The following is a 22,712-nucleotide window of genomic DNA, read 5'->3' as shown; positions in this document are numbered from 1 at the left end:
ATGTGACTAGCCAGTTATCCCAGCATCACATATTGAATAGAAAGTCCTTTCCCCATTGGTTGTTTTCATTGACTTTGTTGAAGATCAATTAGTTGTAGGTGTATGGTTTTATTTCTAGATTCTTTAACCTGTTGGTCTATGTGTCTATGTACCAGTACCATGCTGTTTTGGGTACTGTAGCCTTGTAGTACAGTCTGAAGTTGGGTAGTGTGCCTCTGGTTTTTGTTGTTGTTGTTTGAGTTTTTTGTTTTTGTCTGTTTTGCTTAGAAATGCTTTGGTTGTTCAGCCTCCTTTTGCTTCCACATGAATTTTAGAATAGTTTTTCTTTAATTCTATAAAAAATGTTATTGGTAGTTTGATAGAAATAGCACTGAATCTGTAAATTGCTTTGGGCAGTGTGGTCATTTAACAATATTGATTCTTCCTATCCACAAGCATGAAATGTTTTTCCATTTGTTTGTCTTCTCTCGATTTCTTTCACCAGTGTTTTGTAATTCTCATAGAGATCTTTTACCTCTCTGGTTAGCTGTATTCCTAGGTATTTTATTCTTTCTGTGGCTATGGTGAATGAGATTGTGTTCCTGACTTGGTTCTCACCTGGGACATTGTTGGTGTATAGAAATGCAGCTGATTTTTGTGCATTGATTTTGTATCCTGAAACTTTGCTGAAGTTGTTTATAGGTCTAGGAACCTTTGGGCAGAGACTATGGAGTTTTCTAGGTATCAAATCATGTCATCTTCACAGAAGGAGTTAAATTTCCTCTCTTCCTATTTAGATGCCTTTTCTTTCTCTTACCTGATTGCTCTGGCTAGGACTTCCAGTACTATGTTGAATAGGACACATTCTTATTTTGTTCTAGTTCTAAAGCGGAATACTTCCAGCTTTTGCCCATTCAGTGTGATGTTGGCTGTGGGTTTGTCAGAGATGGCTCTTACTATTTTGAGGTATGTTTCTGTGATGTCTTGTTTGTCAAGGGTTTTTAACATGAAGGGATGCTGAATTGTATCAAAAGCCTTTTCTGCATCTATTGAGGTGATCATGTGGTTTTTGTTTTTAGTTCTGTTATATTCAGTTACAAGTCAAATCATTATGGAATGTCCAAATATTCTCCCAACACTCTAGTTTAATGGTGTTGAATACCATTCAAAATAAATAGGCCATTTCCTAAATATTTTGAAATCTATTCTTAAGGTTTCAATTTACTGTAAAGAAACCTAATATATGAAAAGCCAGATTTACAGAAAAGATAAATTGGAGAGGGGATGTTATTTACATTTTCTTATGGAGTTTACCACAGGATTCCTTCACAGCAAATCCCTGTGATGAAATGGAGAACCCACAACTCTCAAGTGGGGTTCCTACCCCTAGGTGCTTTGAGGAGTTTTCTTCTGTCAACTTTTGAGGGATCAAAGAGAAGGATTTATTACTTTGGCAAAGAGTGAACTTTTCTCAGCCTTTCCTCTCTGACTGCCAGGATCTGCATTTAAGAGCACGTCCAAGAGTCTTAAGCAGGTAAGCCACCAATCTTTGCACTCTGTGTGAGGAAGGGCACCATTGTCAGTTTTCCACAACCTTGGGTCTTCTGTTCGCAGCCTTAGGTAAGAGCTATTCTTTTCTCAGCCACTGACCTCATCAGCATTACCAGGGCCAAGACTTTCTCACGGTGTTAGGCACACACCTTCTTCTCAATGGAGTCTACACCCCATGGAAAGAATATGAGTGCTGGATTCTGAATCCCAGTCCTGGCTCCACCACTTAATAACCAAGTGACTTCAATATTCTAGAGCTCCCATTTTTCCATCAATAATGGGGGTGACAATATCCAATCCATTGAAAAGTGGGAGGATAGGTTAAATGTTGGTAAACCATCCAGTGTTGGGCCTCATATGTAACAGATTAACAAATGGCAGCTTTAATGATGACAGCAATTATCCTGGATGTTTCCTAATGGTCTCTTCTTTCTCTTGTGGAGTTTGGTTTGCTTCCTTGTTTTCTTATCTGCTTTTAATGTTCTTTTAGTAGGCTTTCAGTTGATCTAGAGGTCCTTTCTCTTAACCTGCATTTACCCACGTCTTACTCTCCTTCTTCACCAGCTAGCTCAGTGGGTCAGAATTCCCATCCTCCTCAACAGAAATCATCACTACTTTTTCCTAAACCCCATCTGGAGCCAGACACTATTTTCATAGAACAATAGTACATCTGCTTGTCATTACAGTTCAGCTCCCCTGGCCCCAGCCAGGCTGAACAGGATGCCAAACCCACAATGACTTCTCAGGAAAAGGGACTCTGTCAAAGAGCTCCTCTGTAAACTGAAAATAAAATTTGATTTATAAAACCCTCACTACACAGGTAACTTTCAGGAACAAATCTGAGGTTCTTGAAAGGTAAGGCTCATAGGTTTAAAAAGAAGTTCTAAACAATATTTGTCCTTATACTGAGCCTTTGCCTGGATAGGAAAGGGGACAGGAATAAGGGTAACTAACATTTATTGTCTATTTTGTGTCTTAGTGCTGTGCTAAGTGTTTTGCAACCATTATGTTATTTAATTTTCATAACTATCCTCATAAAATAAAGATAATTATCCTCACTTTACAGTGAGAAAACTGAGATTCCAACAGGTTAGCCTAAGGAATAAAGCTAGTCAGTGGCAGAGCCAAGACAGAAATTCAAGCCTGTCTCACCGATACAGAGTGATATCTCATGATAGAGAATGCTTTATGACATGTAAAACACAATAAAACACGTTCTTTCTGTTGGCTTAACTATTTTACCTGGTACTTTGGATCACTGGAGGCTGAAGACTCTCCTATAGGCAGCAGTGAGAACACTCTGACACCTTTGGCATGCAGGTGGCTGCAATACTCTGGGGTTGCATAAAGTCTTAAGGATCAGTCTGATCCCTTTCTCATTGCAGAAAGCTCCTAATCACCTGGTAGGGAGATTTTTGATTTAGCTCTTATAGTTATACAGAAAGCACTAAACCTGCTGACTACAAATTAATCCTCTTTTCCTGGAACTGTGCATGGACAAAGGCATGGAAAGACAATGGCTTCCACCATTCAGAGGTGAACAAGCAACAGACCAGCTGGGCAGTGGCCCAGGACTTCAGCCTTTTGTGAGTACTATAGCATGATTGGAAGCTCAAATTCCACTGGAAATATAACTTGAGAGTGCAGAAAATTATATTTATCAGGCCTCCTCTCAGGGAGTGTATGTGATGGAAAGGGATGCTTTAATAATCTGCTTGGGGTAAGAGAAAGAGACTGCTAAAGGGTGTGATAATGTTATGGCTGATGAGCCCTCAACTGTGTTCTAAGGAGGTAAGGTCGGGATGACAACAACGCTCTTCTTTGGTAGGGTGAGGTCTGTATATTTGGATCCAGAGCTGGACTACACAGGACAGGCTGAACACTGTCACCCAGCATTTGTTCATTCATTCATTCATTCATTCAGTCAGTCAATACATATGTTTTGCGTGATTATTATTAATATATGTTCTGTTTGAGGTACTGGGATAAAACGAAAAAAAAAAGACCTCAGCCTTTTTTTTTTCTTTTGAAGTTTTCCCATTTTTTTCCAGCTTTATTGAGATCTTTCTGCTAAATAAACATTGAAAAATACTTAAACTTATCTCATACCCCCAAAGTAGCTAACTAAGCAAAATGCACAATGCCCTTCATGTTATAGACTAAAAATGACCCACATAATATAACCAGCAATGTTTTCAAAATGGTTGAAATTGAAAGACAGGCTATCCCAGGTATCAGAAATGCAAAGGAAACATAAAACTGAAGTGGTAACAGTGGCCCAGGGAGGAGACTGGAATAACTACAGAGCCTCATCTGTTAAGTGGTAGGTTTTTAGTATGATGAGTGTCAAGAGACATGGCCTTGGGCTCATGTGAAATAGAGAGCCAGAACTGAAACTCCTAAATAAAGCTGATATGTCAAATTTACACACCCACAATGAAAGGAATTAAAACACCTGTGCATCAGACCAGGGAAGTGACACATAAGCAGAGGAGTGTGTCTCTTCCTAGAGATTTTTGGTGAAAAATAAAAAATTCAGGCCTGTGCTTTGTTCAGGTTGGGAGTCCAAATTTATGCCAAAAGATGCTAGAAATTAATACAAAAACTGGTTCCAGACTGGCACATAGCAGAAGCAAATCCAAACCATTCTCTAGGGCACACAGACTTTATAGAAAACAACCCTGCTGAAGATGAGCTCAAAAAGCACATGCAGAAATAATCTACCTTGAGAGAGAATAGTCAGCAGACTTAAAAATGGGGAGAATTAGCAGGCCCAAAGAGTTGAGATAGTAAAATAATGTGCAACCGTCTATAAAATAAGAATGTTTTTAAAAATTAAAGAGAGGAATGAGTTAAAACTGTAAGAAAAATACTGAATATTATGGGGAGAAAGTTAAGATTATCAGTTTGTTGATGTGTCAAATGACTAACCTGTCATGAATACCAGAATATTTACCTACCTTGAGTGCCCACATGTCTGAGTTTAACACTGCTTCTATTTTATGATTCTGTAATTCCTTATCACATTTAGAAAAGAACTACTGGGCAACACAAAGAGCAGAATTAGGAGTATTTTATTAATGTTTAAAAAACTGAATTCAATGTATTCATCTTTCCTTTGAATAACAGAGGACACTAAGAAACAAAGACATTGATGGTATTTATCTATTGTGAGTCGGAATGAAGGTTAAGTTTTTAAAACAAAGAACTCCCAAAATACAGAGGTTTAAATAAGATACATATTTCTTTCACTCCTAAATAATAGTCGGGCAACTCTATCTTGGCAAGGCAGCTCTGCTCCACCAGGTCATTCAAGGATCCAGGTTCCTTCCAACTCATTTCTCTACTATGCCCCAAGGCATTTTACTTAATCTTCATGTCAAAGCTGGGTCTCAAAAGGGTCTGTTTCACTTCAGACCAGATCAAATGCGAGCACAGTCCTGTTTTTTTAGGCTAAGGTGTGGAAATGGCACATATTGCTTCCACTATCATTGCTTGGCCTGACCTCAGTGACATGGCCTCATCCAATTAAAAGCATACCTGGAAAATATAGTTTTTAGCTGAGTAATCATGTGTCCAGATAAAATTCCATTACTCTGGAAGAAGGGGAAAATGAATTTGTAAATCATCAAGCAGTGTGTCAAATCTGTAATTCTAGGAAGTAGTTAACTCAGTTTTTAAAAATATATGTTTTAGCCTATCAGTCAATCACAACTCTTTTTCAAAGTCCTGCTATTAGCTCAGCATTGTGAGTAGAAGAAACAAAAAAATGAGGTGGCAATCTAAATAGAAAAGACTATTCACATACATTAATTGAAATAGAATTTTTTAAAGTATGCAATTAAGTGCTTAATTGTAAAGATCCATTTCTAATTCCAGGTCTATATTTTCTTCCACACTCTTCCAACATGATATTTTCACATGTGACTTTTCCTAAAACTTGTTTCATATGACACCCCCAAGCCAGAAACCTGAAAGTCACACTGACTTCTCTCTCTCTCTTCCTCCCACCCCATAATCAGAATGTCATCCATTTCTATTGGTTCTACCAACAAAATACCCACTCGTCTCTCTTCTTGCTTGTTTTCTAGCTCAAGCTCTCATAATTATTTCTTGCAAGGATTATTGCACAGATCTGAAAAGCTTCCATTCTCTCTCCCCTTCAAACTATCCTGTATATTGTTTTCTGAGTGATCTTTCTAAAACAGGTTTATCCATCTGTCTATCTATTGCCTACTTTGTGCCAGGCACTGTCCCAGGTGTTTGAGATTCAGCAATAAACAAAACAGATAAAGATGCCCTCATGAAGCTTACGTTTTAGTAGAGGGAGACGAAGAATAAATGATATACAAAGTAAATGAGTACATTATGAAATATGTCAGAAAGTGATAAACATCATGGAAAAAGGAAAACGTAGAGCAGAGTAAGAGGGATTGAGAGTGCTGATGGGAGGAGGGGGATGGCTGGCCAGGACTCAGACTTATTGATCAGAATGTTCATTAGATGAGAAGATAACACTGAAGCCAAGACAAAGAAGGGAGTTGGCCATGAAGATCTGAGCACAGAGAATTTTAAGAGGTATGGCTGAACTGAAGATCTGTGGTGGGAGCCCTGCCATAATGTTCCAGAAACAGAAAGGAGGTCAGTGAGGCTGGAACAAAATGAGCCACTGTAGACAGTAATGGGATCAGAGAGGATTGCAAGGTACTTTGGTGTTCACTTTGTACCATGAGACAACATTGGAACTTTTGGAACAGAGCAGTGACATAATCTGACTTAAGTGTTTAAAAAGACCACCCTGTTGTACTGAGAGTAGATTATTGGCCAGGTGTGGTGGCTCATTCCTGTAATTCCAGCACTTTGGGAGGCCAAGGGGGAGGATCACTTGAGGCCAGGAGTTTGAGAATAAATTATTGGAGAGGGGATGGAAAGGAAGAGGGAAGGGCAGGAGTAGGTGGCCCAGTTAGGAAGCTATATTGGAGGCAAGAGGTGATGGAGTTTTCTACAAGGGTAATAATGGTGAATGGCTCTGTTATAATATATTTTGAAAGCAGATCCAACAGGATTTGATGTAGGATATGAGAGAAAGAGAGAAGTCAAGGATAACATCATGGAATTTGGGGCTAAGGAAAGGAAAGATGGAATGCACTGCCATTAGCTGAAATGGGAGACTGAGAGAAGAGCTATGTGGAGCTTGTGGGGGAGATCAGGAGTTTGGTTTTAGAATAATAAGCTTGAGATGTCTATTTGGCATCTAAGTGAGAATGCCAAGTAAGCAATTGGATATATAGGCCTGCAGTTCAGGCAGGTCTGGCCTGAAGATACGATAAAAAAAAAAATGCAATAATTGCATATATGCAGGCACTGTGCTAAGCATTCTACATATGTAACTTATTTAATCCTCACAACGACCCCAAGACATAGCAGGAAATATTATCATCTCTTATTTCACAGGTTGGGAAACTGAACCACACAGAGGTTAAGGAACTTACCTGAGGTCACAAGAGTAGTTTGTGGAAGAGCCACGATTTGAATGCAGGAATATAAGTACCAGAATTCATGCTTTGAGCCACAATGCTACAGCACAGGTAATATTAATAAACTTAGGAGTCTTTGCATGTGAACGATATTTAGTTATGAGTCCAGGTGAGATCACCAAGGGAATATAACAGAGAAGACAGTGTCTGAGGAATTTGTTTAAAAGTAATATGGAGAGGGTGGAGGGAAGCAGGTAGGAGCGTAGATGAAATAAGGTTGGCTCTGAGTAGATAAATACTGAAGCTGGGTAATGGGCACAAGGAGTTTCATTATACTTTGCTGTCTAATATGTATATGGCTAAAATTTTGCATAATGACAGGAGAAAAACAAAGACAGAGGGATGAAGAAGAACGATCAAAGGAGGCCAACAAAGAGTGCCAGTGAAACAGGAAGAAAATCAGGAGCATGCTATCCTGGAAATCAAGCGTCCCGACTGTCTATTGCTGCATAACACACCCCCAAAACTCTATGGCTTAAAAATATAACAATTATACACAGTACAGAGATTCCTCAAAAAACTAAAAGTAGAACTGCCATATGATCCAGCAATCCAACTTCTGGGTATATATCCAAAGGGATTGAAATCAGTATGTCAAAGAGATACCTGCACTCTCATGTTCATCACGGCACTATTCACAATAACCAAGTTATGGAATCAACCTAAATGTCCATCAATAGATGAATAGATAAAGAAAATGTGGTACATAGACGCAACGGAATACTATTCAGCCTTTAAAAAGAAGGAAATCCTGTCATTTGCAGCAACATGGATGAAACCAGAGGACATTATGCTAGATGAAATCAGCCAGGCACAGAAAGACAAATGCTGCATGATGTCATATATGTGTGGAATCTAAAAAAATCAAACTCATAGAAATAGAAGAGCAGAATGGTGGTTACCAGAGGCAGGGGGTGGAGAGAGGGGAAATGGAGCTGCCAGTCAAAGGGTACAAAGTATCAGTTAAACAGAAGGAATAAGTTCTGGAGGTCTGTTGTGCAGCATGACCACTATAGCTAATAATAATGTATTGTATTCTTGAAAATTGCTAAGAGAATAGATTTTAAATGTCCATACCACCAAAAAAAAAATGTGAGATGATAGATATGTTAATTAGCTTGATTTAATCTATAATGTATACACATACCAAAACATTATAGTTGTGCTCCCTAAATATTGTCAATTAAAATTTTTATCTAAAAATAACCATTTATTTTATTCAGAAATCTGCAATTTAAGCAAGGCTCAGCAGGGACCTGTCATCTCTGCTCCTGTGTCATTGACCATCAGCTGGGGTGACTCTCCTGGGCCTAAGGACGCCTCTCTAAGGTGGTTCATGTACACGGCTGGCATCCATCAGCTGGGAGCTCAGCCAGGGCAGGCGTATCTCTAATCTTCGGTTAATCCCCAGATTGACTAAACATAAGTAGTGCAAACGAGAATTACTTGAAACTTCTTCAAGCATGTGCCTTACTCCCAACTGACAAATGACCCTTCAGAGAACACTAAGAAAGGTTCCTCTGATGCTGGGACTGTTTCCTTTACAGCAATGACAGGAACTGAGGAGAAAACATTTGTTATTTAGGTCTTTGTCAACGCCAGGAGAGCCCCCTGGACTTTACAGCAAAAAAAAAAAAAAAAAACTCTGAATGTGTTGTTTCTTTTCTAATAAATTTCATTATGTATATTTGAGCCTTTGGATATATTATGGGACACATATAGATAGTAAAATTGTTACTATAGTGAAACCAATACACATCTATCATCTCACGTAGTTACTTCGCGTGTGTGACAAGAGCAGCTAAAATCTACTTATTTAACAAAAATCCCTAATACAATTTTATTAACTATAGTCCTCATGTACCACATGATCTCTAGACTTGTTCATCCTATGTATCTGCTATTTTGTATCCTTTGACCTGTATCTCTCCATTCTCCCCACCCCTCACCCATGGTAACTGCTGTTTCATTCTCTATCTCTGTGTATTTGAGCTTGAGCTTCTCTTTTTTTTATTCCACACATAAAAGAGAGCATGCAATATTTTTCTTTCTGTGTCTGGCTTATTTTACTTAGCATAATGCCCTCAAGCTTCAACCATATTGTGGCAAATGGCAAGACCTCTTTTTAAAGACTGAATAATATTTCAACAATAAATAATATTCCATTGTATACATATACACATATACATACACACAATGCAATATTACTTATTTACACACATACTAAAGTTTATATTATGGTGTGTATATATATATATGCTTCTGTTATGGTATATATAAATTTATATTGTGGTACGTCTGTGGTGTGTGTGTATATATATGTGTGTTTGTATATATACGTATATACACTGTAATTCCTTTATCCTTTCATCCATTGTTGGGTGTTTGGGTTGTTTCTACATTTTGGCTACTGTGAATAATGCTGCAATGAACATGAGAGTACAGATATCTTTACAAGGTGGTGATTTTATCTCCTTTGGGTATATACCCAGAAGAGGAATTGCTGGATCATATGGTAGTTCTATTTTTAATTTCTTTAGAAACCTCCATACTGTTTTCAGTAATGGCTGTACCAAAAGACATCTGAATTTTATGGATACCTTTTAGTCACAGCTCCTTCTTGGAATGTCTCCTTTGTAAAATACTTTAAATAGCTGCAAGAAGATGGGGGAGAGGGTGAAAAGATGCATACAAATTCTTGTGTCTCTGACAGAGAATAAGCAAATAGCAGAGATTAGTTTTTCCCTAATCTTCTTTTTTTTTTTTTTTTTTTTGAGACAGAGTCTCACTCTGTCGCCCAGGCTGGAGTGCAGTGGCACAATCTCGGCTCACTGCAAGCTCCACCTCCAGGGTTCACGCCATTCTCCTGCCTCAGCCTCCCAAGTAGCTGGGACTATAGGCACCCGCCACCACGCCCGGCTAATTTTTTGTATTTTTAGTAGAGACGGGGTTTCACCGTGTTAGCCAGGATGGTCTTGATCTCCTGACCTCATGATCCGCCTGCCTCAGCCTCCCAAAGTGCTGGGATTACAGGCATGAGCCACTGCTCCCAGCCTTTCCCTAATCTTCTTACTCATGATTCAAAATAGTTCTGTTCATGGGCTCTTCAAAGGTCGTCACCATGGGCAGGCTAGCAGTTGTTCCTCGTCAGTATCCTAAGGTAGTGACTACCACTGAAGCCTATCAGAGTTCATGGAGAATTTTTAACACCAAGACCTGAATTCCACAATGCTTTGACACTTTAAATCAGGGAAGAGGTTGGAGTGCCAGGGCTATGTCTCCCCCACCATATGCCTGACAAGTACAGAAAGCTGGGGGCAGCTGTTCTCAACCCCCCTGAAGATGCTGAGACAAGTATGGGTCACCCCACATGCCACTGAACATGCAGACAGAGACTGCAGGGCTGTTGCAGAGGAACCAAGGAGGAAAGAATTAAAAAACACATAAGGAGAACTGAAAGGCAAGTTTCATCTTTATTTGCCCTTTTTTGCTAACTCAAAAGTTCAAGAGGGGCCTGAAGTCATTAGATGTGACAGAGTACATGTTTTGATCATGGTGCAGTAGTTCTGCATGTTGTACCTTTGCCTGTGTTTTACCATTTGAGAATGGATTTGAACAAGTCGGCTTGTCTCTGTGGCGAAAGCCCTCAGGGCATCATCCTCAACATGAGGCACCCATTGTTGACCAAAGCCATTGGCTAAGACTTGAAGTGTTTCTCAAACACTCAAAGAACTGAAGTTGGTCTCAGAGGCCGGCACCCTTTCATCCTGTGCCTCCCACTGATGTAACTCAGTCAGATCACAGGTGTGCTAACAAGGCAATCGACAGCAAACTCTTTTTGCCAGCAATATAAACACACTCCAAGTTCTTTTTTTTTTTTTTTTTTTTTTGAGACGGAGTCTTGCTCTGTCACCCACGCTGGAGTGCAGTGGCACGATCTCAGCTCACTGCATGCTCCGCCTCCCAGGTTCACACCATTCTTCTGCCTCAGCCTCCCGAGTAGCTGGGACTACAGGCGCATGCCACCACGCCCGGCTAATTTTTTTTATTTTTAGTAGAGACAGGGTTTCACCGTGTTAGCCAGGATCGTCTCGATCTTCTGACCTCATGATCCGCCCTCCTCAGCCTCCCAAAGTGCTGGGATTACAGGTGTGAGCCACCACGCCTGGCCCTCCGAGTTCTTTTTTTCCTTCACTGCTCCCATCACTTATTAGTTTATCACCATCTTCTTGGCTTCTAGGAGATTTGTCTCCTGATTTTTCTTGATTTCTTGGGTTGCCCTTCCTCATTCTCCTCATAGACTCTTTGTCACTTCTCACACCTCTACCTCCTCATCAGGCCACTTCTCTCTTCATTCTTCCAGTTCTCAGCATCTCATCCTACCTCATGGTCTAAGATGATCCTGCTCCCCGCTGACCGTCCCTGTGATAATAGAAGCACTGATCATAGCAGCAGCAGCTACACAGAGTGACAGCACCCACTCGGCAACACAGTCTTTCACCCCAGTTACTGTAGTGGCCTTCTACAACGTTCCCTGGTCCATGATCTTGCCCCTTCCTATTGCATCTTTCACACTGTTGCCAGCATAATTGTTCCAAAACAGAAATTCCATCATGCCACTCCCTACTTTCAATCTTTTAATGGCCCCAGTGGCTTTGGGGCCATCAAAATCTAAATTGCGGATAAAAGTCTAAATTCTTTATATGGTATAAAAGCCTGTTCCACCTGGACCTGTCTACCTCGGCCCTCACAGGTGCCCTTTACCATCCCCATCCCAAACAACTTGCATTTTAGCACATACACCATGCTATTTCTCATCTCTGTCCTGGAACCCCTTCTCCTTGCCTCCTACAGGACGCCCAACTCTCATGTGTCTTTCCAAAAGCTGCTGATGTTTCCTCTTCAGAAAGAAAACTCTCATTCTTCAGGCTACAGCAGGTGCCTTTCATGTGTGCTTCCTCTATCAAAGCACATTACAACAATAATTCTTATTTTGCTGTTTGTTAATTTCTTCATATCCTTCTTCCTGTGTGCCTAGTTCTCAACTGCAAGCATGTCTGAGATACTCAATAAGTATTGCATGAATCAATTATAGCTCAACCATGGATCAATATGTACACTGCTTTTCTTTTGTCAGTTCTGACTTGTTTCACTTCCTCAAGTTGCTCCTATTCTAGCAAGAGAGACAGAAAAGTAAGTAGATACTCCTAGTATAATAATCTCAGAGGATTCATGGGCCCTCTAGGCTAATCCAGAAATCCCATATTAACAACTATAAACAATGAGGAAATGGACAAACACAGGACAAATCAGAGAACATCATTCTTTAGTAACATATAGTGTCAGAGCCTTGTCAGAGCATTTGCATTTATTTATTTATTTTGAGAGAGACAGTGTCTCACTCTATCGCCCATGCTAGAGTGCAGTGGCACAATCACAGCTTACTGCGGCCTCGAACTCCTGGACTCAGAGATCTTCCCACTTCAGCCTCCCGAGTAGCTGGGACTACATGTGTACGACCCTAGGTCTGACTAATTTTTAAAATTTTTTGTAGAGATGAGGGTTTCCCTATGTTGTCCAGGCTGACCTTAAATTTGTGGGCTCAAGCGATCCTCCCACCTTGGCTTTCCAAACCACTGGGATTACAGGCATGAGCCACTGTGCCAGCCCTAGAGCATTTGCTTTAAAAAATAAAGCTGAAGAGTGCAGAGCCATACCTGCCCTCCAAGATGGTCTGTCGCCCAGTAGGCAGCACCTCTGGATAAAGTTCACTTAGCCAGTTTTGAATCCACCTAATCAAGGTGATTCAAAACTGGGTGAGGTACTTGGTAAAATGCTTTGTGGTAATCCTTTGTTTTACTCTGATATACCAATCTCACAAACTTTAACAAAAAAATTACTGCCTAGCTTTTTATTTCTCTTCACCCAAGAGTCTCTTTCCTGGGGTCCTCTGTGGTCTGCAATTTCCTTGGGAAGTTTCCATCCTGTCTTTCTCATCTTGCCACCTTCAATCTGTTTCTCTTCTGCTGCTCCCAGCCCTACTTTCAACAATCTAATTCACAGAGTATGGACCCTCATTTCAGCACCTGCCCTTGGCTCTGTTCACCACTTTTTTTAATCTCATGCCTTTCCTACCATGTTGAGCATTTTTGCCTCATCTCTCCTACCCCTCCCTAGACCAGGCCTCTAGCATTGGCTGGGCTTTTTCATCTTCTACTCTGAAAGCACCTGATCTGGTCACCACCATGGGGTACCTAGGCAGCAGCCTCTAGTTTACCCTGAAATGTCATCGCCAAAATGCACACTGACTTCACAACTATGATATTGACTATAGTAAGAAAGAGTATGACAGCAACACACAGCACTGGGGTCAGGGTTTCTACATCTCATTTCTCTTTGCAACTGGTACGAGCCCTGTATGAGTTAACTGGCTTGAATGTTTAGAGCTATAGTTCTTAAGCTTCTTGTGAGCTGCAGAGCCCCCTACTCAGATAAACTCTTAGTGCTAGCAAGTAACATTTAAAACGCTGACTGGTTCTGGCTGATGTGGGCGTAGAAGTCCAGAGCCTCCTTTGCCTCTTGTTCCCATGACGCTTAGGGATTCTGCAGAGCCCCAAGGTTTGAAAAGCACTGGGGGAGGGTACTTTTTTTTTTTTTTTTTTGAGACGGAGTTTCTCTCGTTGCCCAGGCTGGAGTGCAGTGGCACGATCTCCGCTCACTGCAACCGGGATAGGGTACATTCTAATGAACCCCGTGTGGCAAGCTCCACACTATTCAGGTTTCACCATAGGCTATGCAATATCCCAGAAAGCAATGTGACTTCATGGTTATATGGTAGATCCTAGGAAAGACTGTCAGGTTCAAAGCCCCACTTCCCCAGTCACTAGCTGAGGCTGATTGGATAATTTACTTAACCTCTCTGTGCCTGAGTTTTCTCATCTCTTGAACAGTGATTATAATGGTTCCTGCCCCTTTGTTTGTTAAGAAGATTAAAGGAGTTCACAGCAGAAAGGGCTTAGAAGAATACCCGGCCAGGCGTAGTGGCTCACGCCTGTAATCCCAGCACTTTGGGAGGCCGAGGTGGGCAGATTACCTGAGGTCAGGTGTTTGAGACCAGCCTGGCCAACATGGTGAAACCCCATCTCTATTAAAATACAAAAATTAGCCAGGCATGGTGGCACATGCCTGTAATCCCAGCTACTCGGGAAGCTGAGGCAGGAGAAGTGCTTGAGCCCAGGAGACAGAGGCTGCAGTGAGCTGAGTTCATCGTGCCACTGCAATCCAGCCTGGCCAGCAGAGTGAGACTGTGTCAAAAAAAAAAAAAAAAGAATGCCTAGCTGATCTAGAGAGGTGGTAGATAAATGTTTGCTACTATTATCTAAAACCATACACTGTCCTTAAGGAAGACCCAGGGACACAGTGTAAGTGACTCAGAATAGCCTTCCATTACCACAGAACACACCCTGTGGTAGGAGCCAACACAGTCCTCCTCCTACATGGGGTATGGCAGACTAGTCCTTTGCAAACTGTGTCTTAGAGTACATAAAGTGGTAGCTCAAGTTCCTAAAAAGGGACATTGACTTCATCCAACAGAATGACTGGCTCCACATAAGAGTTTATTTCCCAAAGTCTACTACAGATTTAGGTCAAGTGAAAGATTATACACAGTGCACAGCTTTTCAATGGAAATGGACTGGGCCATTTGATTAGACTTGTAAATCTAAGGTTAATTGGGAGTTGAGCATTGCAATTCCAGGAAATAGGTTACCAGGCATGTTTGTGTATTTCTGAATTTGTCCTGTTTATAGCTGCAAATATATGCCATTAATTTATGATTTTCTTTCTACGGGCTTCGCCAGGGTAAACACAAATAAAGAGATTAGTCATTAAACACAGAAGGAATTTGAGAGCAGGGCATAAAATTTAAAGAAGGTTATACCCTGAAAAAAAAATGATGTGAGAACTAAAGGCAACAGAAAATTAGCTGCTAAATCTTTGGGATAATGCAGTTTTACAGGTTGTTTTTAATAATACTTGCTATATTGTACTTTAATCTGTGATCTTCCAAGCTAAGCTAAGAAACTCCCAAGGGAAGAAGGGTAGAGGCCTAAGTAGTGTAAATAGATTTTTCCGAGAAAAATCTTTTCTTTCTTGAGTTTGTGTTTCCTTTATTACTTTTTGCTCATCAAACCTACGGGGAATGTATAAAGTATAGATATGGACTCTACTTCCAGAATGCCTACTTTCCCGACTAAAATCTGGAATGAGAAGAAAGCTTGGAACTGTGATTCTTAAGGCTCAGCCCAAATCAGATCCCTTCCCAGCCAGCACAGGAAGTGTAGGAACAGCTTTGTCAGCATCTTCACGCTCATGCCCTTGATGAAAGAGGAAGGAACTGGTAATGATATGGTCCACAATACCTTATCCTCAGTTCCAAAATCCCAAAAGCCCTGCAACCAAAAGTTTTTCACATATTTGACATAAAAACTCCATAGGTGGAAAAAATCTGACCTTTTTGACATGAGGTTCTACATAGTCACTACTGACCTGAGGATGACGATGCATATATGTTGTGGTCAAAATATTAATATATTCGCTTATGAGGTGCTGACCCAGACTCTACTAGAAATACTACATATGCAATATATACCATTTACCTTTCTAACATCTGAAAAGCTCTGGAATCCCAAACCTGTCTGGTGGCCGTGTCCTAAGTGATTTGACGTGAGAAGAGGTCTGAGAAGACAGGACACCACCGTGGCTCTGCAGAAGGAAAGTGACAGCATATCTAGAAGGGTGGTGTACTTCAGATGAACAGGAACTCAAAGGGAGCTGTCAGGGGTATCCATTTCAGCCTGAGGAGCAGAAAACCAGCGCAAATGCATGACACACCAGTCGCCAGCCACACTCCTTAACTGATTGCCCATCCCTGTCTGCTGGTACCAGCTGAGGCCCAGGTAAGCACAGAACGGGAGATATTGCCACACCTACCCTCCCAGAATCCTCATCTCAGGACCCACAGCAGTATTTTTGCAAGCATCTTTCTTCATTTTTTCTTCTCTTTCACCATCTCTCTACTTCAGTTTCTCTTCCATTCTTCCAAATTCCACACTATTGTCACTCAGAATTCACTGGTGGTGATGGAAAGTCTAGGAAACCTGAAAAGAGCAAAATAAGTTTCCACCCTGGTTATACCCTTTTTTATTATTATTATTCTGGATTCAGACTACCTGGGTTCAACTTGTGACTCTACCACTTCCTAGCTATGTGACTGTAAACAAATTATTTCATCTCTTTTTGACTTAATTTTCTTATCCTTATAAAATAGGGATAATAGTAACTACCCTAGACAGTTGTCGAGAGGATTAAATGAGCTAATAATATTAATATTATTCTGTGAGCTAATATTAAATGAGCAAATATTATTATTAGCTAATAGAAAGTGCTTGGTATATAGTGAGTGCTTCATAAACATAAGCTGCTATCATTTTTATATGTGTCTGTAACTGTCTTCTAAATAAATTTCATACACTGACAATGTGCTTTTTTTCCCTGTAGAATTCTTTACATCCATTTCTTAAGATGGTACCATAATGGCATTTGATGGTCAATAATTACTTGGTAAAGATGAAGATAGAGGATAAGACAACAAAGAGATAGATGCAGAATCAAAACCTGAGTATAAAGTTCCAACACTGCTTTCATGATATTGCCTACTATAACATTCTGGTGGTGTGCACAGTTTCTCCCTCTCCTCTTTCCTCCTCTTGCTAATTTGTTTTGAAAGCTAAAAAATGAAATGAAAAAAGGGTAACAAAACATTTGATATATAAATTTGAAATAAAACTATCAAGCAGAGACAAATCTTTGAGATAGTTCATATTATATTCACATTTTTGTTTTTAATTACCTATAAACACTAATGTAAATAATGTAATAATCCAATTGTCCAACTAATAACACACTGAGAACAGTTAATTCTGCATTAAACTGAAGCCCAATTATTTGTGTACGGCAACTAGAAATCTTTCCAATGATATATCCTTTCCTGATACCCCACAAACTGTCCTAGAGGTTATGCCTTGGAGCAGATGTCTCCTGACCTTCCCCACCACGTTTAGAGTAATGCCTGTCCAAATTGGCATTGTGGGCCATCTCTACCAGTGAAATCATAAACTTCATGTATATTTTTAGTGTCCCTAACTCTGAGTCCATGGTTGTACTGGGAAGGCTGGGAACCCTATATACTAATCTACTCCTCTCTCACTTACTCTGACTACGGAATTAATGTCAAGACTGATATGACTTTTTTTTCCCCCAGGGTCAGCCCTAAATGGACCAACCCATATCTGTCTCAGTCAAATTCACCTTCACCCCACTTTATTTATCAAAAAAGTATTCTCTAAAAAAATGTCCAACTTAAGGAGAAAAAAAGAATCACAGCTAAATGTGGGTTTAAAGCTGGAGAGACTTAAGATTGAAAAACTGCCAGTTCTTACTGCTCACTTACTCACATGAGGGTTTACAGCTCCTGAAATCACGCCAGGGCTTTGAAAATGAAAGCTTGCAGTTAGAAAACGATGGCTCATGACAGCAAGGATCAGTCATGTGACAGGCCAAGCGTTTTCCGTCATTGCTTCCCTCAATCAGATAGAGCTCAGAAATGGAGGTTAATCGGTCAGATAGCATCCACAGAGGCTGAGGGCAGCAGAATCCAGCTGCAGCAATTAATCATTTAATTGCTTTCTGATTCACTTTAAATGTCTTTTAAAAAGATATTAAAGAAAAACGTTATTGAAAGGACATTTTAGACTATTTAATAAAGATCCAATATGCCCTTTGTGAACCAGAAAATAAATGGATCTCTAGCCTCTGTTCAATGTTTTCTTGGGCAACATTTACTTATACAGAGGAAAGCGTGACAATCTCTGCTCCCGGCAGGAGAAATAGCACATATAAAAGCACTTAGGAAAGAAAGCACGGGTATAAATAAAAATATTTTTTTTTGTTTTTGGGGTTTTTGTCTGTTTTTTTGGCTAAAGAGTAGGATGTGTGAGGGGTGGAGAGGAAAGCCTGGAAACCTAGCAGACTACATTTTAGAGGACCCAGAATCCAAGATAAGGAGCCCAGACTTGATCTATTAGGCAATGGGAGCCACTAAAGGATTCTGAGTGGAGAAAGCAGTATGGTTAGGAAATAGCATAAACTGAGGGACCCAGCGGCTCTGGGTTCTCATTCCAGTTTTGCCCTTCATTAGCTTGCATGAATGTGGGCACATTATGTGCCTTTTTTGGTGCCTTCCAAACTGTAAAATGGAGGTAATAATACCATTTCCAGGGCTATTGCAAACATTACAAGTAATATATGTGACATAGCAACCCCAGGGCCTGGCATAGAAAGGATGCCTATTAAACGGTGTTAGCTGTTACTACTGCTGTGCTCTGGGTAGGAAGGTTGAAAGGGAAGAGATGGGAGGAGGGAGAGCTTGGAGGTCCAGGCAAGAGGTCCAGAGGGCCTGGACTAGAAAGAGTACAGGTAAGGAGGGCGGCAAAGAGAAACGAGATCGAACAAAGGCAGGATCCAAAAAAATGGAGGCCGAGAAAGAGTAACTTGCACAAAGCCATTTGACAATGACTGGACGTGAGCAAGGGAGGAAGAGAAGCCGCAGAGACTCCAAGGAAAGGCTGAAGTATCATGCAAGCCAGAAAGATACAAACTTCTACATGGATCTGAAATAAACAGTTATGTCAATAAATGCCAAACTGAGCCTGGATTTCTGGAATGACTATGGAAATAACCGAAACCATATTTCTTTTCCCATCTGAATTCTTAATAATAATAGCAACTTTCAAATCTGCAGAGTCAGATGATTTGGGTTGTATCATTACTCAGCATCGTACACCAGGCAGCTTCTTCTCCCCACACACCTTTGCCAGGACTCACTTCTTCACCTCACCTCCACTATGGAAGTCTGGCCATTTCCTGGGGCACTTCAACCAGCTTCATTGTCCTCACTCACTTTACAGGCCTGACAGCACACATGACTGCTGATGCTTTCCTCAGACTGTGACTGCCTTCCCCACAAAACTCATGTTCATGGATAACAGGTAGAGAAATAGCTGGGACTTCAGAACAGCAGTGCAGCAACTAATAACTCGTCGCACCTGACATTTTCATTAGGTACTGCATTAGAAGTGTCTTCGAGAAGCAGCTTTAGTAATTTTGTACCACTCTGCTCAGAGGAGATTAATATGACTTACACAGAAGGGCCTCAGCCCCTTGCCCAGCACAAGCTTCCACCCTCCTCCGAGTCAGCTGTGGGTTTCAGCCCTGTCAGCTCCAGGTAATTCACAAAGAAATCAGTCCACAGATACTGCCCAGCCATGCATGTGCCTGCCAGGACACTCAGGGGAAACTTTACAGTGTGTATAAATAAGCTTTAATATTGTAGTATACCTTTTGGGATGCATGTCTAATTTGTTAGAACATACAGAAGAGCTGACAAACCACTTTGCACCTTTTTGGCAGCATCTGCTTTGCACGGCTGTCTTGGTGAAACACAGGACCTGGGCTTCTATCTTCTTCTTCCACTGAAGTTGTTGTTTTTCTTGAACATCTCTGATAAAACATTGAATATGGTTTGACTTTGTTTCATCATTCATTCCAGGCCAAATGTCCTGCTGACTTATCTTTAATGAATATGATTGTACTGGCAGTGCAACCTGCCCAACTCCAGAGTAACAACACAAAATATAGTGTCTTGTAGGTATTAAAATGTTTTATGCTTTACAAAGGGAAGTGGGAATTGGGGAGGTGATGACAATATGAGGCCAAAGGTGGTTCACAAGTCACCTCTTCCTAGATGAGAAAGTGCTCCTTCTGAATTCTGCACAAGAAATATTATACTTCTTATCCAGCAGCACTGGGCACAGGGAAGTAAAGACCCAGCTCCTGCATGGCCAATTCGCCAGTGGTGTGCCAGTCTTACTTTTTTTTTTTTTTTTTTTTGAGACAGAGTCTCGCCCTGTCGCCAGGCTAGAGTGCAGTGGCACGATCCTGGCTCATTGCAACCTCCGCCTCCCAGGTTCAAGCAATTCTCCTGCCTCAGCCTCTGGAGTAGCTGGAACTACAGGCACACACTACCATGCCCAGCTATTTTTTTTTTTTTTTTTTTTTTTTGTATTTTTAGTAGAGACCGGGTTTCACCATGCTGGCCAGGATGGTCTTGATCTCTTGACCTTGTGATCTGCCTGCCTCGGCCTCCCAAAGTGCTGGGATTACAGGCGTGAGCAATCGCACATGGCCACCGGTCTTACACTTTACCCTTGGTTCAGATGAATGGAGACTGATAGCCACGGGTAAGGTTTCTACTTTTTGATCTCTGTATGTCACAATAATATTAATGATAAAAATCTAATATTCATTTAGTGCTACTATTTCTATTTTACTCCTCTGCCACCACCTTATAAGGTGTTATTATTACTCACACTTAACAGATGAAGATACTGGGCTTTAGAGAGTACATTAGTCAAAGTTCTCCAGAGAAACAGAACCAATAGAATGGATAGATAGATAGATAGATAGATAGATAGACAGACAGACAAGAGCAGAGTTATTATGGAAACTGGCTCATGTGATTATGGAGGCTGAGAAGCCCCATGACAGGTAGTCTGCAAGCTGGAGAACAGAAGAGTCAGTGGTATAGCTCAGTCCAAGTTCCAAGGCCTCAGAATCAGTGAAGACAATGATGTAACTCTTGGTCAGAGGCCAAAGGCCTGAGAACCTGGGGGCTGCTGGTTCAAAAGTCCCAGAGTCTGAAGGCCAGAGACCCTGAAGTCCTCATGTACAAGGCTGGAGAAGCTCCGGAAGAGAGAGCAAATTCGCCTTTTCCCTGCCTTTTGGTTCTCTCCAGGCCCTCAGCTGATTTGACAGTGTCCACCCACGCTGGGTGAGAGCAGATCTTCCTTTCTCAGTCCACTGACTCAAACGTCAATCTCTCCCAGAAATAATGCTTTACCAACTGTCTGGGAATCCCTTAACCTAGTTGACACCTAAAATTAACCATCACAGAGAGGTAGTAATTTACCCAAGGTCAGACAGCTGGTAACCAAGAAAACTAGAACTCAACCCAGGTCTCTTTTACACCAGAGTTAGATTTAAAAATTACTGTAACTCACTGGAACAAAGGCACCCCCAGATTACATTCCAGGAGCATTTACTAGAGAATTACAGCTTGATATCTACAGTTAAAAAAGAAAAAGCCTCAGTGCTTACTGCTGTAAGTTTGACTAGACACACACTTATTAACATAAAATGATCTTAACCATTTCAGGAAAAAGCAGATCAACTCTGTGATATTCATTGACTTCCTACTCTATAAAAGGCACACAGCTAATTATCACTAAACGGGGGAGGAGTGTCAAAGAGTAAGATGAGGTCCCTTTCTCAGGGTACCTGCAGCTTAAAAAGATAGACAAGCCCTCAAACCATGCAATTCAAGGTCATATCATGAAAGTCATTGCAAAGGTGGATGAGATTAATTGGCAAATTAACAATACAGAGTAAAAGTGCTAGAGTGATTCAGGTGAGGAAGATTTCTTTCCAAGCAGGAGTAGTCAGGGAAGACAAGAACAGAGATGGGACTCCAGGCAGGAACTGGAGGAGGGATAGCCCTTGATGAGGTTGGAGATTGCTAGAAAGTGGAAGGGGCATCCAACAGAAGTGAGAATGCCCGGAGTGGGTAAGAGGGAAAATCAATGCCAGGCAGTAAAAGCATCTTGGCAAGATCTTATGCAGCAAAAGCCTATGCATCTCTTTTTCTGATCACCAAAATTTGAATTATCCAAAAGAATACTGAACCAGGTATAATATACTTAATTTTTCATCTAAGAATCTTATTTTTGTGTTTTTAATTAAAAGCTTTTCATCTTCAAATTAATACACCAGGAGATTTTTTTAAAACATATCAGTTTCCTCATGTCTAAAATTGCCCATTTTGTCTTCAAAGTCTAACAATTTGACTACGTGATTTTTCTTGATAATATTGTTTAAACAAACTTCTTCTAGTGGGTAAAAGTCAAATAAATTCACCTAGGTGGATTTTTCAGAAGTAGAGGTTATAAATATGATCAGATATTTGTTTACATAATTTATTTACACACTGGGAGAATTAGCCCCTTCAAGGGAGCTGGTTTTCTTCCCAGTGCATTGATTCTCAGTTCCTATGTGTTTTCTGATGCCTCTCACCCCACTGCAGGCCAGGCCACTGGGAAATTGGTTAATAAGTGATGCCTTTGGATTCTTTGGCATTATTGATCTTCAGGAAATCATGGCTCTCCACTCAAAGTCGGCCTTAGCAAGTTCAGAGTGAATGTGTAAAATGGGGGGTGTCAGAAAAATCTTGGCCTTTTCTTACCCATGATACTGGAGATGAGGACGATAGGCTGGGGATCTAAAAATGAGATAGAAGACTCTTTGCATCAGCTCTCCACACCTAGGCCTCCTCTGAGACCTAAAAATATGCTGCATATGAAATGCACAGCAATAGAGCAAAACCATAAATTAAAAGTATACATTTATTAAGCACCTATCATGGGCCAGACATTGTGCTAAAAGCTTACCTCCATGACTTCACTTGATCTTCAT

At 40.8% G+C, this 22,712-nt stretch overlaps 1 long non-coding RNA gene across 9 annotated transcripts in view; it reads right to left on the bottom strand.

Moving 5' to 3' along the window:
• Positions 1-22,712, bottom strand: part of LOC129481056 (uncharacterized) — a 238,179-nt gene that overhangs the window by 29,029 nt on the left and 186,438 nt on the right. For 5 of the 9 annotated variants that reach the window (XR_010120366.1, XR_010120364.1, XR_010120368.1 and 2 more), the window contains 4 exons: positions 19,585-19,685; positions 16,059-16,225; positions 15,725-15,922; positions 9,737-11,489 (listed from right to left, as the gene is read on the bottom strand). This is a non-coding gene — a long non-coding RNA (uncharacterized lncRNA). Of the gene's footprint in view, positions 1-9,736; positions 11,490-15,724; positions 15,923-16,058; positions 16,226-19,584; positions 19,686-22,712 lie in introns of those variants that run through there. The other 4 variants (XR_010120369.1, XR_010120370.1, XR_010120372.1 and 1 more) reach the window with 3 other exon arrangements.

The sequence above is a fragment of the Symphalangus syndactylus genome, chromosome 4, assembly GCF_028878055.3.
Source record: "Symphalangus syndactylus isolate Jambi chromosome 4, NHGRI_mSymSyn1-v2.1_pri, whole genome shotgun sequence".
Lineage (NCBI taxonomy): Eukaryota > Metazoa > Chordata > Mammalia > Primates > Hylobatidae > Symphalangus > Symphalangus syndactylus.
The sequence above is the reverse complement of the archived record's forward strand: the minus strand, read 5'-3'. Positions and strand labels throughout refer to the sequence as shown.